General features: G+C 36.5%; 1 long non-coding RNA gene across 2 annotated transcripts in view; it reads left to right on the top strand.

Moving 5' to 3' along the window:
- Positions 1 to 5929: 5929 nt before the first annotated feature.
- Positions 5930 to 17704, top strand: part of LOC143654264 (uncharacterized) — a 72134-nt gene continuing 60359 nt past the window's right edge. Inside the window, exon 1 of one of the 2 annotated variants that reach the window (XR_013161728.1) lies at positions 5930 to 6034. This is a non-coding gene — a long non-coding RNA (uncharacterized LOC143654264). Of the gene's footprint in view, positions 6119 to 17704 lie in introns of both variants that reach the window. The other variant, XR_013161727.1, reaches the window with a different exon arrangement.

Raw genomic sequence — 17704 nt, 5'->3', positions numbered from 1 at the left:
CCTAGATTGTAAGCTTTTACCACAATTACATTCATTCATGAACTTTAACTGTTATTTCTAAATTCTGTCTAGCTGCTGTACTCTTTATGTATAACCGGGTAGTTCTCTGGAACACTGGGTATCTATGTGACACCTGAAACTCAGAGTTATAGTTCTGCAGCTCTGAAAGTCAGTATCACTCCATATAGCAGCTGTTAAAAAAGTTGAAAAGAGTTCAGACTTCAATTAGAGCAGATCTGGTTAGGACTAAGGTAAATCAGAATTTATGGTAAAGGATGATACTGTCTGTATTTTAAAACTTCAACTTCTGGGTGAGAATAAAGAAAGAGGTATTTATTTGGTCCAAAATTTAAATTTTCTGTAGCATATTGTCTAGCTTAACCTGTCTGGTCAGTTTACTTAAACAACCTAAATACATGGAACCTAGAATAGGGAATGAGATCTTATTATTTTGTATACATTAATGTAATACCCTGATACATTCCAGAGTATTTGGGGCATAAAATAAATATATATATATTTGCAAAGTCCCCTTGAGAAACTGGGAGAAAATGTGCAACTATTACACTTTCCCACCTGGAAATTCATGATATTCTCTCAAGCAATAGGGATTCCCAATTTAATAGGTCAAGCCCTTGATTTCTGCAATGGCGAAGCTAAGCCAACTTATAACTATACCTAAGAGTCACACCAGAGAGCCCCTTTGGTTGTACTAATGTAGCCTCTTTCTCTCTCTAAGCCAACTCTGCAAATAAACTCACTACCTTCCCCCTATGTGGGACATGACTCCTAAGGGCATAAGCCTCTCTGGCAACGTGGGACCTGACTCCCGGGGATGAGCCTGGGCATGGCATCATGTGTCTGAGAATGCCTTCTTGACCAAGAAGGAGAAAGGAAATGAAACAAAGTAAAGATTTGGTGGCTAAGAGATTTCAGATAGGGTTGAGGGGTCATTCTGGAAGTTATACTATGCAAGCTTCAGCCAGATAGTGCAAATTGCCAGGGTATGCCAAGCCCCAACCAACAGTATTCCTGAAAACCATGAAGAATACCCTACGCTCTAGCTAAGACTCTATAAAAGTTTTAATTAGTAAGTTTCTTTGTTGAGAAACTTAAGGCCTCCAGATTGTTCCTATGCCAGATAAGCCCTGAAACCCAGAAGTACCAGTCTTTCCAAGAGCAGCAACCAGTTCCATTCCTCTACCCCATAAGGTCAACATCCCTTTCCAGCATAAAGAAGTTCAAATGGTCATTGCCCAGATATCCCTGAGGATTTTGAGAATGATCAAAAGAAAGAGAGATGTAACTTAGAAATACGGATTTAACAAATGATTATGACTACTGACTCATTATATAGGTATTTCTTTTTTGTTTCTACTGTATTAGAATAGCCAGAAGGAGAAACCTGAAATCGGTGAACTGTAATCCAGTAGCCTTGATCTTTGATAATGATCGTATAACTACACAGCTTTTTTGTTTGTTGGTTTGTTTGGGTACATGGTCCAGAAATCGAACCCAGGTCTCTCACATGAAAGGCGAGCATTTTACCACTGAAACACCCATGCACCCTTATAAAGGAAGATTTTTTTTTTTATTCTGGGCACAGGCAGGCTCCAGGAATCCAACCCTATAGCTTTTATCATGTGACCATATGATTGTCAAAACCTTGTGACAGATTTCCTTTATCCGGTGTATGAGGAATAAAATGAAGACATGCAAAGAAAATAATGTCAGGAATATGGGGAGAAAATACTCCTAAATAAACTATGGGCAATAGTCACAGTACTACTTTAATAATCTTTCATCAACTACATCAAATGTCACTACTGTTAAAAATGAGTAGAATCACAAAAGAAGTGTTATTATGAATTATAACAAACTGCACACCAATAAAAATGTTGGCGGTGGGGTGGTATATAAGAGTCCTGTATTTTATACATAATTGTTCTGTAAATCTACAACTTCTCTAATAAAAAAATAATTAAAAAAGGTAATGAGAGCAGAGTATTAATAATGTGAGGGGGTGATGGTATATGGGAAATCTGTATTTTCTGCATGATTTTTCTGGAAGTCTACTACTTCTCTAATTAAAAAAAGATTTTAAAAAGTATATGAAATATACTTTTAAAAATTCTGAATAAATAAATGTGTATATATATATATATATATATATATATATATATATATATATATATATATATATATATAAACAAAGACCTGGAAGGTTCTGCAGCAAATTGAAAGTGATTGTGTTACAGTAGTCAGTATGTGAGTGTTTGCTTTTTTAATATCTGCTTATCATATTTTCCTTTTTTTTCCCACTGGTTCATGTTATATTGTGTATTTTTTTTAATTAAAAATAGAATAAGCTGGAAAAAGGAAGTAAGATTTAAGAAAAAACACAATGCTAACACGCAGTTCACATTTTTAATGCTTTTACCTTAATATAAAGCTAACTGAAAGCAAATTAAGAATTTCATTTTTATTTCTTATTTATATAGTGCCCGGTGAACTCATTTAGTATTCAAAGTTAATAACTAGCTCTGTAGCCACCAATTCTGGTGGTACTCACTAGATATTAAAAAGTATAATAATCAGTCTGAATCTTTTATTCTGTGATCATGAAAATATGTATTTAGAGTTGAATAATCCTGCTGAAATCAGTTTACTATAGCAATGAATTTCAGCATTTTAAATTTTCCTCTTAAATGTTGGAATTCTGGTTTTCTAGTTGGAAGGCCAACTAACTTTCTCCCTTCTTCCCTTCCTTCTTTCCTTTCACTTCCCTTCTTTCCTTCTTTTCTTTCTACCCTCCTTCCTTCCTTCCAATATTTCCTGAGTGTATAATCTATGCCAAATCTTATGCTGAGTCCCAGAGGTACACAGTAGAATAAAGAGTAGAAAGAGGAGTGAGTGCATAAGCTATGCCATGTGGCTGGGGGAGGCATAGAGGAAAGTCAGAAGAGCAAAGGATGCTGCTTCCAAGGGCCTTTTAAAGAAAAGATATGAAAAGCAAATTCAGAAAGTTTATCTCCTTTTCTCTCCCCTATAGATTCATATTTTAATTATGATTTTTTATTTTCATGTAGTCCCTCAGTATACAGAGACTAAAGAGAGCTGTTGTAAATCACCTATGAGTTTTTACAGTAATCAATTGCTTCAGACCTTTTCCTGTTTACTTTTAAAAGGCTCGATTGACTCATCATTAGCACAGTGGTGGCAGAACCTCAGTCATCACAGTCTAGAGGACCTACATGAAAGCTGAGAGAAATGGGTAGCCGTTAGCTGGTAAGAGATTTGTAAGTATCAAAATGACTCCAGTGTTAGCATTTGGAACAAGCCCCTTTTAAAAAGATGTAAAGTTCTGCACAGTAGTTTGAATCCACTACTGATGAAGCTGATTGATCTCCTACATTAGGCAGACAAAACTCAAATCCCCCAGGGAAATACTTAGCATGAATAAGGAACTGAGGAATATTAATATACCTTGTCTGTGGGTCTTGCATATTTTATTTCCTTCACAGTTCATGTAACGATTGTTGAAAACATAGTGCCTTCACACATATTTGAAGTAAAACTCCCCTCTGAGTCCATGGGGTAAAATGTGCGGGATAACAAATGCTTTTAGCCTTTAAATGAACCCAGCTCATGAAAACTGATGGGTGCTGTAAAACTAGTGATAGGCAGGCATCAGGAATTTGGGGAGGTTTGTGCAGGTTTGAACAATTTATCTGAAGTTAATGTGAAATATTTGATTCAGTACGATGGGGTTGAACGTCTCATAGGAACAGGAATTAGCACATTCAGCAACACTGCGATACTATAGAAGTTAACATTTGTTGGGCAGATGAATTTTCGATGTCAAGCATAAAAATAGATTTTTCCCTGCAACCTAGTATAAAGACCCATCAGGAACCATAAATCTGAAATATTGTGACTTTTGAAAAGAGAATGTCAAAGATTAATTACTTTTAAGAGAACAGCACAGAGTTTTTGTATGATTCACACTGACAAGGAGGAGATTATCCCTGTAATTTGATAGGGTAAAAAAATGTGTTTCTTACCAAACAAGCAGAAGAAAAATCTTGAAAAATGTAATTATTACTCCATTTGGTATAAAACATTTTAAATAATGATTGTCTTTTGGAAGAATAAACATTGATAGAGATATGTCTTTTTGTCCCCAGATACCTTTAAAGTAAGTTATGAGAAATTCAACTAATTGCATTTTTATTCATAAAATGGGTAAATTCAACAAATGCTGGCTTCTCTGTGATACTACCTACACACTGCCAGCTCTCTTAAAATGTAAATCAAAGTCCTACTGAGAAAATTCTGGAGCAATCAGACAAGTATTCCTTCTTTCAAGATCTTGGTGCTGATGGTATAATCTAGGAATACCTTGGGTGTATAATGATAGTGACTAAATCTACAAATTTAAAAATATTTTTGCACAAGGAGGAATGAAGGAATGTCAATACTGCAAGGTGTTGAAAATAGATGGTAACTAATATTTTAAAATTTTAACATATGTGTGAGACTAAAGCAAAAAATGTTTATTTGGTACAAAATTTATATTTTGAGTGGTGCGTTTCCTAATATAGCTTATGTGGACAGCTTAATTGAACACCATAAGTACATGGAACCTTGGGTAGGGCATAAGATTTTTTAGGTTTGCACAGAGTGATGCCCCTATAAATCCCAGAGTGATTTGAGCAGTGAATAAAAAAGTATTTGCAAAGTCCCCTTGGGGGAATGGTGAGAAAGGAGGAAAATTCTGCTTCCCCAAGTGGAAAATTCTTGATATTCTCACAAGCAGTGGGAACAATCAAAGCAATAGGCTGAGCCCCCAATCTTGGGGTTTGTACATATGAAACTTAAACCCACAAAGGGTAGGCTAAGCCTACTTAAAATTAGGCCTAAGAGTCACAAGAGAATCTCTTTTGTTGCTCAGATGTGGCCTCTCCCAGCCAACTTGACAGGCAAACTCACTGCCCTCCCCCTCTCTATATGACTCCCAGGGGTGTGGACCTTCCTGGCATCGTGGGTCAGAAATCCTAGAGTAAGCTGGGACTTAGCATCAAGGGATTGAGAAAACCTTCTCAACCAAAAAGGGGAAGAGCAAAATGAAACAAAATAAAGTGTCAATGGCTGAGAGATTCCAAACAGAGTTGAGAGATTATCCTGGAGGTTATTCTTACACATAAAATAGATATCACCTTTTTAGTTAAGGTATAATGGAGAGGCTAGAGGAAACTGCCTAAAAACATAGAGCTATGTTCCAGTAACCATGTTTCTTGAAAATGATTGTATAATGATATAGCTTTTGCAATGTGACTGTGTGATTATGAAAAGCTTGTGTCTGATGCTCCTTTTATCTACTTTTTCAACAGAGGAGTAAAACATACGGATTAAAAATAAATAATAAGCGAAACAAATGTTAATATAAATTTAGTAGATTGAAATGCTAGTGATCAAAGGAGGGGTAAGGTTTATGGTATGTATGAATTTTTTTCTATTTTCTTTTTATTTCTTTTTCTGAATCAATACAAATTTTCTAAGAAATGATCATGATGATGAATATACAACTATGTGACGATATTGTGAATTACTGATTATATATGTAGAATGGAATGATCATATGGTAAGAATGTTTGTGTTTGTTGTTATATTTTTAAAAAGTTAAAAATAAAAAACAAACAAAAAAAGATCTTGGTTCTCCCACGGACTGTGAATTAGGCAAAACTTGGTAGGGAATATGATGTGAAATAAGAATTTGAGCTCATTTCCAACAAAGAAAATGTATCCTCGCCGTAATTCCTTGCATGAGGAGAAAGTTGTACTCCCGGCATGAGAGAAAGTTTTCCATGATGCCACCTTGACTTGGGTCATTCTTACATGGTAATTGTGACATCATCATCTGGGTTTTAAGGGATCTCCAGGGATTCTTGAACCAATCCTGGTTTAGATTATAAGACAACAAAGTGCACTTTATGAGCCTCTAGAGCAAGACAGGAGATTCCTGCAACCCAGGGTATAGTATTAAGTAATTATGCAGTTTGCTGGGATAATCATCTGCATTCTGAAGTGAACCTCAACCCAGGCAGAGCACAAATTGGTAAAGGGAACTGGGGTAGGGGAGGGGTGATCTATCCTTGCTTGGCCCTGCCCTGGAATGTTCACTGTACAATGTTTTTGGAGGGCTTAGATGGGGAAACAAAAGGGAAGAAACATTAAAACACAGATGGAAACAGTTAGGTGGGTGATTAAGATTTCAGAGCTTGGAGGAATGCAGCCCAAGTTTGACTGACTGCTCATATGACTTCCAGAACATTCTGTAACTGTTCTATATTCCTGGATCTTATTTTTCCATATATATACTTGGTATATGCTATCTATTTCATAGCATGGATTTTTAGATTTAAAATGAGTTAACAATAGTAACAATGAACCTATACTGCAGAATTTAATAATTATACATTTAATGTGGTTATCCCAGTTCCTGGCAAATATTATCTATACAATATTTAATTTTATTAGCACAGTACTCTGATTTTTATATCAGCTCTAGTTTCATCTTTGCAGTATTAGTTGAATGAGTGTCCCAAATTCTCTGGATCTTCATCTCCTCATCTCAGAAATGGCAGGGATGGGCCACGTAGTCTCCAGTCGCTGTCCAACTCAAACAATCTATGACTTAATCTACTTTTACAAACTGCCATTCTGAGAGTCACCAACAATATAAACAGATTCACATGGGATTCCAGATTGAAAGATTTTTTATTAGTACTATAAATAGAAAAAAATTATACGAATATAATTACAGAAAAGGCATAATATTAGAAATGGCCCATAAAAACCCCTGCTTATTTCCAAAGCATGTTTTTACATGGATGCATTCCCCATGAGACTGCCCAGAATGTAATTTAGAGAGACACTGAATTGGATTCAGAGAGTTGAGTGTTTTGTGAATTTTTGTCTCTAAGTGACATATGCCTTTCTGCAAAATCAGAAAATAGATTTGTTCAGTGCATGGAGTGGAGTATTACTGATGTAATTGGGTAAGCCTGGCAAAATGTGTTCGGTTTTAGTTGATGACACTGAATAAATCTTCTGTCAGGAATAAATTGAGTGTTCATGGAAGCTTCAATGTACCTATGAACACAGACCAGCAGAGAAGTCTAAGAGTTTGATCAGATTTTCTTATATGAATTCAAAAGCATCTAAGAGTTTGATCAGATTTTCTTATATGAATTCAAAAGCATTATGAAAGTAGTCTAAAATATAGAAGAAAATGCAACCACTGAAATCAACAAAGCTGTCATTCAACTCAGAGAACAAGGGTTTCCGGATGGAGATGAAAGGGGAGTCTGTTGTGATGGTGTCAAGTACATGAGATGGCATGCCAGGCTGCGGCACACAGTTTACCACTGAGTTTCCTTTCCTTTGGAGTTCATAGTAAACCTAGTTTGAGAAATTTGTGGCAAGAGAGGAAGGTGCTCCTGCCCACGAGATGGGAGGAGTTTTTAAATCTAACTTGATTTACTACAACTTACCGTTAATACTAGCTTCGTGACTGGATTGTGAGGCTAGTATTACATTTGAAACCATGATTACAACTTTTTGAATCCCACAAAATGACATACAGATCAGAGAGACAAAGGGCTAACTATAGAAGCTAAAATATTAAAGCTATTTCTGGTCTTTCTTGCCCAAAGTGACAGAAATCCCAATGCATTTGATTTGGCTATATTTATAGAGGATGGTTAACATTTCATCTTCACAGACTCCTAGAAAGAAGAATGAGGATGAACTGGCACTTGTGATTGACATAAAATAGTCACAGAACTTAAAAGGCTACTCTAATACCCCCGGAAAGATCCAGACTGAAATGGCAGGAACTGAAACCTCCTGCTGATTTCCAGAATGCAATATAAGCAGCAGCGACTCTTCACAAGATTTATGAATCTGTGCTATTTTCATTTGAACCAAAAAAAATATCTCCACCATTAGAACTATAAGAGAAAGTCAAGATGTCTTTCAGTCCCCAAGAATATCTGATTATATTGGTCACTGCACTGAAGAGGAAGCTTTGAAGCTTACATCTAATTTCTTCATGGGTAGGGCCCATTGCCTTTATGGAACACATTGACAGATGCATTAAATTGAGTTCAGAGAGAACAAGAGGCTTTTTTCTCCCTAATTTCCAATATTTTAAATGGAAAAAGTGGTGGCTATTAAATACAAAGACTTGGATTTATATCCAGGTTCTGTCATTTACTAGGTTTGTAACTTTGGGCTCATCACTGCCTCATTTAGCTATGGTTACCTTATCTGTAAAGAATAAATTCAAATATTATATTAAAAATGTTCATGAAGGCCACGTGTAAGGCTTAAAGTATAAAGAACAGCAAAATGTAGTGATTCATTTTATATAACACCTAGCATCAAACACTTGGGCTCCAATCCAAACTGCACTGCTAAAAAATAAAAAAATAAAAAACAGGATTTGAGCCATCTTCTTAGTTTCCACATCCATATAATAGAAATAATAGAAGTCCATATCCCTTATTATCATAGAGTAGTTTAAAGACAATCTCTGGGTAAAATCTTCAGAAAATAAAATTCCCTTTCTCTAAACCATCCTCACTTCTTCACTCTGCATGTGGCTTGCTGAGAATTCTTGGGGCTATCAGGGGATCTGACTGCTGGATTATGTGTTGAATGCCTCAGCCTTTGTCCTACCAAATGCACAGATTCACACGGAAGGCTCTGTAAATGTTTACTTATTGAATTAATATGATTAATGTTAATTATCTAAAACAAAGTAGCCTTTTAATAGTCACACAAAAATATTTATTAAGCAGGTACTGTGCCAGCCACAGGGAGTACAGAGGTGAACAAGGTTGACACATTCCTTGAGCTATGGAGTTTGCATTCTGGAATCAGAGGGGCCAGATATGAGGTCCCAGTGACATGACTCAAGACAAGAATAAACTAATGTGCAGAGCTCCTTGGGATCTGGCTGACACTGGGGTGTTTCCAGAAAGAACACCTGTGCTGGGTTCTTCCCATTCCCTATTTTGCTTCCTCCTCCCTATCTGTTTTCTCCTAGGAGCTCTTCCTTAATGAAGCATTTTCACAGAAATTCTCACTTCAGTGTTATTTCTAGGTAATCTAACTGAAGACAGTATCTAAGAGGAAAAAAGTGATCAAGCTTGTGAATAGAAACTCATGGACTCCTAAGTCAACAAGTATTGGCAAACGGCTTACCTTAATGACTTGTAGAAGTTTCCTTTTAATGCTGTGTGAAAAATAGATTATTGGGAAGTTAGATTTTGTACTGCAAGAGTCAAGAGCCTCAGAAATGAAAAGGAGTCATAAAATCTGCACATCTCTAAAGAAGGAATGTTCTGTTGGTAGCAATGGAATCACTCCTTTCAAAATTAATCTTCAGTTACAGAGAAGACAGTGATGTACTAAGAGGAATAGTAGTAGCAATAAAAATAATAATGGCAAATATGGTGGTAGTTGCAATGTCAGCCATCTTGTTCTAAGCACTCTATAAATATGAACTCACCAAGACCTCTGAAATACCCTGTGAAGCCCATTATCATTAATACTATTTCACAGATGGAAATGGAGACATGATGATATTAAGTAGCTTGTCCAAAGTCACATAGTTGGTAAGTGGCAAATCTGTGATTTGCATTCAGGTGTTCTGGCTCCAAAGATTGTGGCCTTTATTGCTATAAATGTAATACAGCCTTTCTTATAATAAAATAATGCAATGATAACTGGTGTTAGCATGATTTTTAGTAAAACAGCAGCAGCCTGGAATATGTGCTATATGTCAACAAGGCCAGGTACTATTCGAAAAGTTTTGCATATATTATCTTATTCAAACCTCATAGGCATTAGGTGATAATATTATATCTGTTTTACAAGGTGGGGAACTGAACCAGAGAGAAGTGAAGCAATTTATCCAAAGTCCGCTAGAGGCAGAGCCAGGATGAGAGTGAAATTTTTTGCATTCTCACTAGGGAAGCATGAGACGTTGTCATGTAAAATCACTTACCTTGTCCTTTGTTTAGTATCAACTGAATTATCTTAGAGTCAGAAAAGAAAAGTACTTTTTTTTGTTCACATGGGCATGCATCAGGAATCGAACCCTGGTCTTGGGAATGGCAGGTGAGAACTCTTTCTGCTAAGCCACTGTGGCCCACTCGAAAAGTACGTTTTTGAAGTTTTACTTGGGAGTGAAATATATCATCTAAAACTTTTTACTACTAAGAAGAAGGGTATTTTCTACATTTAAAAATTTGGTTTTATTGAGGTTACAAATGTTTTCCATTGTTCTCTCCTAGGCACTTTATATTTTTGACTTTTATATTGAAGTGTATGATCCATTTCAAATAACATTTTGTATATGGTATGAGGTAGAAGTTCAGGTTCATATGTTTTTTTTTTCTTCCGATATGAATATTCCTTAGCCTTGTAAAATATGTTGAAAAGTTTACCTTTTCCCATTGAATTTCCTTGATCCTAAATGTGTAGGTCTATTTCTGTATTCCTTATGTCAATTCCACTCTATTATTGTATCTTTGTAGGAAATCATAATATCAGCAAAAGTATACCCTCCAGATATGTTCATTTTTTAAATGTTTGGCTATTCTAGGTCCTTTGCATCTCCATATACATTTTAGATGTAGCTTCATAATTTCTTACAAAAAGCATGCTGTATTATGAATGGGATTTGTTGAAATTATGAATCAGTATGGAGAAGAACGAAATTTTAATTTTTTTCTATCCGTAAACATGATAGATCTCCATTTATTTCGTTCTCTTCTAATTTCTCTCTTCAGTATTTGTGGCTTGCAGTGTTAGCTCTTACATATATTTGATTAAATTTATACCTAGCTGTTTTATGGGTTTTTTGTTGTTGTTGATTCTGTTGCATCTAATATTTTTAAATTACATGTTCCAATAATCTGTTGTTAGTACACAGATATACAAGTTATTTTATCATTATTTTGTACCCAGCAAATCTTCTAAATTTTTCTGTTGGCTTTCATAGTTTAGAGTTCTTAGGATTTTCTGTGTACAAGATCATATTATCTATAATAAAGACAGTTTTACAAATTCTTACTTTCTAATAATTGTGCCATTTATTATTTTTTTTCTTTTTTATTTGGCTAGAACCTCAGCATAATTTTGAAAATAAATGACTAGAGAGAGAAGTTTTTCTTTGTTCCTAGTCTTAGGGAAAAGGTGTTCAATATTCTACCTGTAACTATGATGTTAGCTGTAGGTTTTGTATAGATGCCCTTTAAAAAGTTCAAGAAGTTTCTTCTACTCTTTGCTGATATAAGATTTTTATCATGAATGAGTGTTGACTTTTGTTCATACTTTTCTGCATCTATTTTTGAAATGAACATGATATTTTTTCCTTATTTGTCCCCTCAGTGGACAAAAGGGGAAAACATTCATCCATTAACTCTCAGATCAACCCCGCAGTTCTGAGTTATCCATAGTTCTAAATAACATATGTCTGAGTACTAGGAGAGTTTCTACAGTAACTCCATGATGTAGTGTGAAAGAAACTGTTGGAGGAAGCAAGAGGCTCCAGGTGAGGCACTGGTAGGTTGCAACTGCAGGAAGCTGTTCAAAAATCCACATGGAAGTAGTTGCAACAGCAGTGACTTGAGTAAGAGGGGAGGTGGAGAAGATTTGAGGTGGTACAAAGAAAGTGTTCAATATACTAGGGATTTCCCTGTCACTAAATGTTGGGTTGCTGATGGTTGGTTAGCTGATGGCTGGTTAGCTGATGGCTGGGGGTAAGTGGCTGTACTGAGTCAGTCACACAGACACAGAGCACACAGCACACGACTCAGGAAAAGATCCTCAGAAGTGAGTGGAAGACGTTTGCTTATTGAGGAAGTGCACAGGCTTATATAGGCTGGGAGCATACAAGGACACATGTCGGATGCGGAATGGTGGCAGTTGTTGCTAGGGCGGAGGGCAGATTTCTGGGATTGGTCATCATTGTTGCTAGGGCGGAGGGCAGATTTCTGGGATTGGTCATCATTGTTGCTAGGGCGGAGGGCAGATTTCAGGTTAGCCATTTTGTGTTGCCTTGCATCAGCCACGGCAGCCAGGTGAGTGATATTTTATGGCTTCTCCAAGAACTAAATGGTAGTTTTTCCAAACTATGAAAAATGAGTTTGCTTATTAGTTGCACAATTGAAACTGAATGTTGGATCAATGGCAGACAATTAAAACTCTCTTCTATTCCATGTCTCCTTGCTCTTCTTGCACCAGATAGTTTTTTTTGCTGGTTTTTTTTTTTTTTTTTTTTTAACCATATCTCTGAAGATGTATCCGTTTCTTCTTGGGGAATGAAACGTCACAATTTCTGGATGGAGTTTGCTGGGTGGAGTTGCAGAATGGAGAGAATGAAGAATTTCTAGTTCTACTACTGAGTGGCTTTGAGTATGCTTCTTATTTGTGTATTAAAGCCATAGAAATGTTCACTATTAACCTGGCATGATAGTCAAAGGGCTTCTTTATAGAGAACTCTGTCTTGAGCAGTGTTTGTGTGTACAGAGGGAACTAGACTGTCATCCCTGAGTCCAAACTCTTGGTTTTGGGTGGCCAACTTGTAGTGTGTCAAGAATCCAGGAATTATCTGGAAAATATAATTTCCTTGTGGAAATGATAAGAATACAAATGGACCCAAGAGACCTGAGGTAAATATGGAACTTCCTAACAGGAGTCCAAGTTACCATGTTCATGGACTACAGCAGTGGATACTGGTTTACGTGAACCAAAAAGGTATCTGTCACCAGTAGTCCCTCAGCAAACCAAGGTGCAGGGATTTGACTAGACCAGCAGCACATAGGAAGATGATAATGATAAGGGTCTGGGTTCTTCAGACCCTTTCTTTTCTCTCAGCTGTTCAGAGAGGAAGAAACCCTGTATCTCCTGTGCCCAAACACTAGGTAGCATCTTTGGAAGAGCAATGAGAAGGGGAGGAACTCTTAAGAACGTAAAATAATTTACCCAAAGAGATTAAGATATTTGGTGAGATTGCTGCAGAAGAAGAGAGTGAACTATTGTGAGTTGGCATTTTATAGTGCCTTTACCGTTCGTCCCATGACAAGCAGACCAAGCAGAAGAGGGGCTCATTAGGAAGATTTGCTCAGTTTTAATAAGTAAAGATAGTCCACTATCTGTACACATATATGTGGTAGTATAAATATTTTACCTTGTTACACAGAATAACAAAATGGGAATGAGTTCCAGAAAGTTAGCTAGAAAGGAAAGGAAAACCCCAGCATAATCAAGTGCCTACCAAGAACTCCCAAAAAATATACTTATGAGGGAAACTGTGGGTGACTCAGAAGTTCAGCAAAAAAAAAGCTATAGAGGAGGTGGAGGATAGTAACATATGCAGTTTCTCCTTGTCTCTGTTTAGGAAAAGAAGTCATTTCATGGGTTTCCTTTCTGGAGAATTTGGATATTTCGAGTGGGCCTCAATTTTATTTCCTTGGTACACGTATAATTGTTGCTATCAGCCTCTCAAAATTTGCAAAAATCTAAAAGTATATTTATGCTAGCTTCTGGATTTCTCAACCAGCAAGAGCTACCTAATAACATTATCTGCATTAATAATATTTCATTGTAAACTTCCTTCATATGAACCGGTTTGCTGCTCTATGAATGCATTTCTTGTTGTCAGGGAATTTGGGCTTTGGTTTTTATGAAACATAATAAATTATACACACAACATATTTCATATCCTTATAGCCAGAAAGTAAACCCGTCACTATCCAATTGAAAATAGGTCCCTGATTGATATAGTAGTTTGCTGAGTAGCCTCCATGAAGTGACTGACCCTCTTGTGATTTAGAAATCCGTGCATCTCAGCAGTGATTATTCATCTGTCCATGCATTCTTTTTTATATGACATTACTATTTCAGGTTTGATTTAATACAACAAACATATATTGAATATTTTCTATGCCAGGAACCCTGCTTTGCTTTGGAGGTAAGAGATTAAGTAGACATTGTTCCTGTTGTGGCAGAGCTCACAAACTGATGAAAGAATCAGAGGTGTGCAAATTTCTATAATGCAAGCAGAATTATAAAACAGATAAAAAGAAATCTAGGGAAAGCTCACTACAATAGGAAGTCATGTTTGCCTGAAGATGGGGCAACATGGGATTGTGTTGTAGAAGGAGAAAGAGAAGACATTGAACTGTGTATGGAAGTTTACCTAAGAGTTGGACAGGTGGCAATGGGACAGGTGGAGGGAAAGGGATTTGATTCCTCTTAGAAAGAATAGTAAATGAATGGATATACCAAGAAGTGAAATGACTGGCTATGTTTGGGGAATAGCAAGTACAATCAACTTTGTAGAAGATAAAAATTGATCGAGGATAAAAAGGAGGGAAGAAACTTACTTAAAAAGGGCATTGAAGTCCATGCCAAGGATTTGGAATTTTCCCATGTGCTATCAGGAGACCTTTTACAAATAACATCTTGCCAGCCACGTATACCAAGCATGAGGCTAAAATTAGCTCCTTTCTTCCTACAGACTGCAAATCTTCCTCAATACATTCCTCCATATTCCTAAAATTAAAAAATAAAACACTATATCTCTGGATTTCACTCTTGGGAAGAGAGAGAATTCACTGTGATAGAAATAGACTTTTGAATGCCAAACTTGCCCATTGACTAATACCAGCATTGGCATGAGGAGTGGGGAACATAAAACTATTGGTCCTACCAAGGGAAATTAAAATAGTTGCCTTCGAGCAGCAAGCATTATCTTTAATGGCTTTATATACTTACATAAATAAAAATAAATGGGAGTAAAAATATTCCAATACTTGCAAGTTGACATACTGGACTTAACTTTAGTTCTTGGAAGAAGTGAGCTCGTGAGCAGATGTACCCAAAGGGGTAGGAGAGAGAGAAAATGAAGATATGAAATCAGTAAGCAAATATATGAACTCTGCTAAATGATTTTGTTTCCCCTTGGTTGCTGTATCTGCTTTAACTGCACATTGATGACAAATGGGATGCCTCCATTTACTGGCAGGCCGATTCAGAGAACATGCAATTTCTGATGAATAGCCCCAATTTCCATACTCTGAGAAAACTTTCCTCTCTTTATAAAGCTTTTTGGAACTCTCCCTTGGGGTTTTGTTGCCTCCAATGATCAAAAGACTGGCAAAAAGGAAGTGGAACCAAAATGAGGAGAATGAACATAAAAGGCAATTGCGATGGTGATTTGTTGCTAAATGAGTGTCGGCATGGGCTATTGTGCCTATGCCATGTGATCCAGGTTCAGCCAGTCCTGAAGATCAATATGCATTACTAATGAAGATGGCATGAGAATCATAGTACCACAATCACCTAAGTGATCACAAGAGACCTTAATTATAGTTTTCAGCATTGACAGGCACATATGTTATATTGAAATACTCAAAAGCAGGAAGTGGCAAAATGAATAATAAGTTCTCAAACAGTGTTTGGAGGGTGTCCTTATTCTTCAAACCAATATTCCTATATATAGAGACTTCCAAAGAGTAACACCTATGGCCTATCGCCCGATGGCTACCTCACCACTCCATGTGTAACTAGTCATTATGGGTGAATATTGGGACACTTCTCTCAGTTGGGAAGAACTGATCTATTATAATAGTATGTTCTGGGAATACACCCTCTTTTCTTTCCTTCTTCCCTGGACCGTTGAACGACAGTGATTCAGAATCTATTCTGCAGAACTAACTTTTTGCCTCAAAGGGACTGTACCAAAGTTTGATTGGGGTAGAAAGGAGGTTAGTGATTGAGGGACAGGTTGAAGGAAAAGGGAACTTCTCCTTTGGCTCTCAGCCCTAAGCCCCATTACCCAACCAGCATTATCTATAATACAGAATATATTTCATTTTTAATTTTCTGGATTCTTCCACCTATTTTCACATGTAATCCAAACTAATATGGAATACAAGGGTTGGTCATAGAAGATATAGGATTTCAATACATAATTATTCTAATTCAGAAGCAGTTTTATCTTTACTTTCATCCTAATTCTCTGAATTATGTGTATGTTTGAATGTGGGTATGGAGTGTTTATTTTTTCTATATAAATGGAAATTTGCTAAATTGATAAAGACCATGAAAATGCAATATAGTAAAGAAAATAATAAATTGGTTATGGATATGCTATTAAATAGCTGGAGAACTAGGATAAGTGGTCTAAACATTAAGTGTTCCAGATTCCTCTTAGCTAGTATTCACTGAGAACAATCTTTTATTTTAAAATCCCTTCTAAATTTAGGATCCTTCATTCCCAAATGCTAGTTCTCTGTTTAGTGTTTACAAAACTCATTTTTGCCTTCCAGGATCACTGTTTCTAGGTCACTGATAGCTGTGATTCTTTGGTGGAAAAATATATATTAATGCTTGCAAAATGAACAGAGCAAATTGATATTTTTCTTAACAATTTATTAAAACTATTGAATATACTTATTCATTCATTTGACAAAATCATTAAAGCAAGGGAATTCTAATATCCAAGTTTGAGTGATGGAAGATGGTACAGTTGATTTTGAAAATTGTAACTGAGAGACCTTGGAAGATTAGATTATTAATGAGCAAATAATCCCTCTCTTCCCTTGAACCACCAAGAGGAAGAGTATACTTCTTTACCCCAGTAATGATGTTTGGGCTTGACCACGTGACTTACTTGGGCTAAAGGAATGTAGGTGAAATTGGTGTTGTAGTTCCAACAGGGGCCTTAAGAGGCATCACGTGTTTCTCCTACTCCTCTTTTGTTCCTGCCTTTCCACCATGGGAATATGCCCTGAGTAGCTGTTGGTCCAAAGACAATGAAGACATGTAGAGCAGACCTGGATCCAACCAAGAATTTGGAGCCAAGCACAGCTGGGCCTCTTCTAGATCAGCAGAAACCCATCCAATCCACACTTGCTAGATGAAGAACAAACTATCATTTTATGTCACTCATGTATGGTGGTCATTTGTTAGGCAGCATTGAATAACTAACCTATACAAATGTTAATAAACTTAATCACATACCTTTTAGAAAGTTTCTAAGCCACAGTACAACCCATGGGTTCATTTAATATTTTTATGTTTCTTCAGATAAGTCTGCCCACAAAAGGAAAAATAACCTGACTCTGGTAGGCATAAGCTGACTCTGGGGAAGGAATCTCTTCTACCACACTCACCACTGATAGAAATAAATAATTCATTTCACTTACTTTTACCTTCAGCAATCATGAGTTGCAACTCTACCATTAGCAGAAACTTCAACTGCTCCTTCAGATACCTAGACACTATAAAGTGCTACCACTATGGCTTAGGATAAAGGTTAACTTAGTCAAATACAATCTTCATTGCTTCTTCATGACATATTGAGTCTTGAAACTTCCAGATGTTTTGCCAAACTGCTAAGGAGGTCACTTTTGAAGAGTGGCTGGAAAACATTGATATTTTAACATAATTATAGTGTTCTTCTACTCTTAGCAATCACCTGCAGGTCTGGGTTACTTCTACCCAAGCAAAACTCTGGATTTTCTCTTTCATAAGCATTAAAACACTCCACAGGTGTTCTTCTGTACTCTGGGAACTTCAGATTGTTCCATGGCTCTTACTTCCAGAACCTGCAGATCCC

This window comes from Tamandua tetradactyla, chromosome 13 (genome assembly GCF_023851605.1).
Source record: "Tamandua tetradactyla isolate mTamTet1 chromosome 13, mTamTet1.pri, whole genome shotgun sequence".
Lineage (NCBI taxonomy): Eukaryota > Metazoa > Chordata > Mammalia > Pilosa > Myrmecophagidae > Tamandua > Tamandua tetradactyla.
Note: the sequence above shows the minus strand (reverse complement) of the source record. Positions and strands in the feature narration are given on the sequence as shown.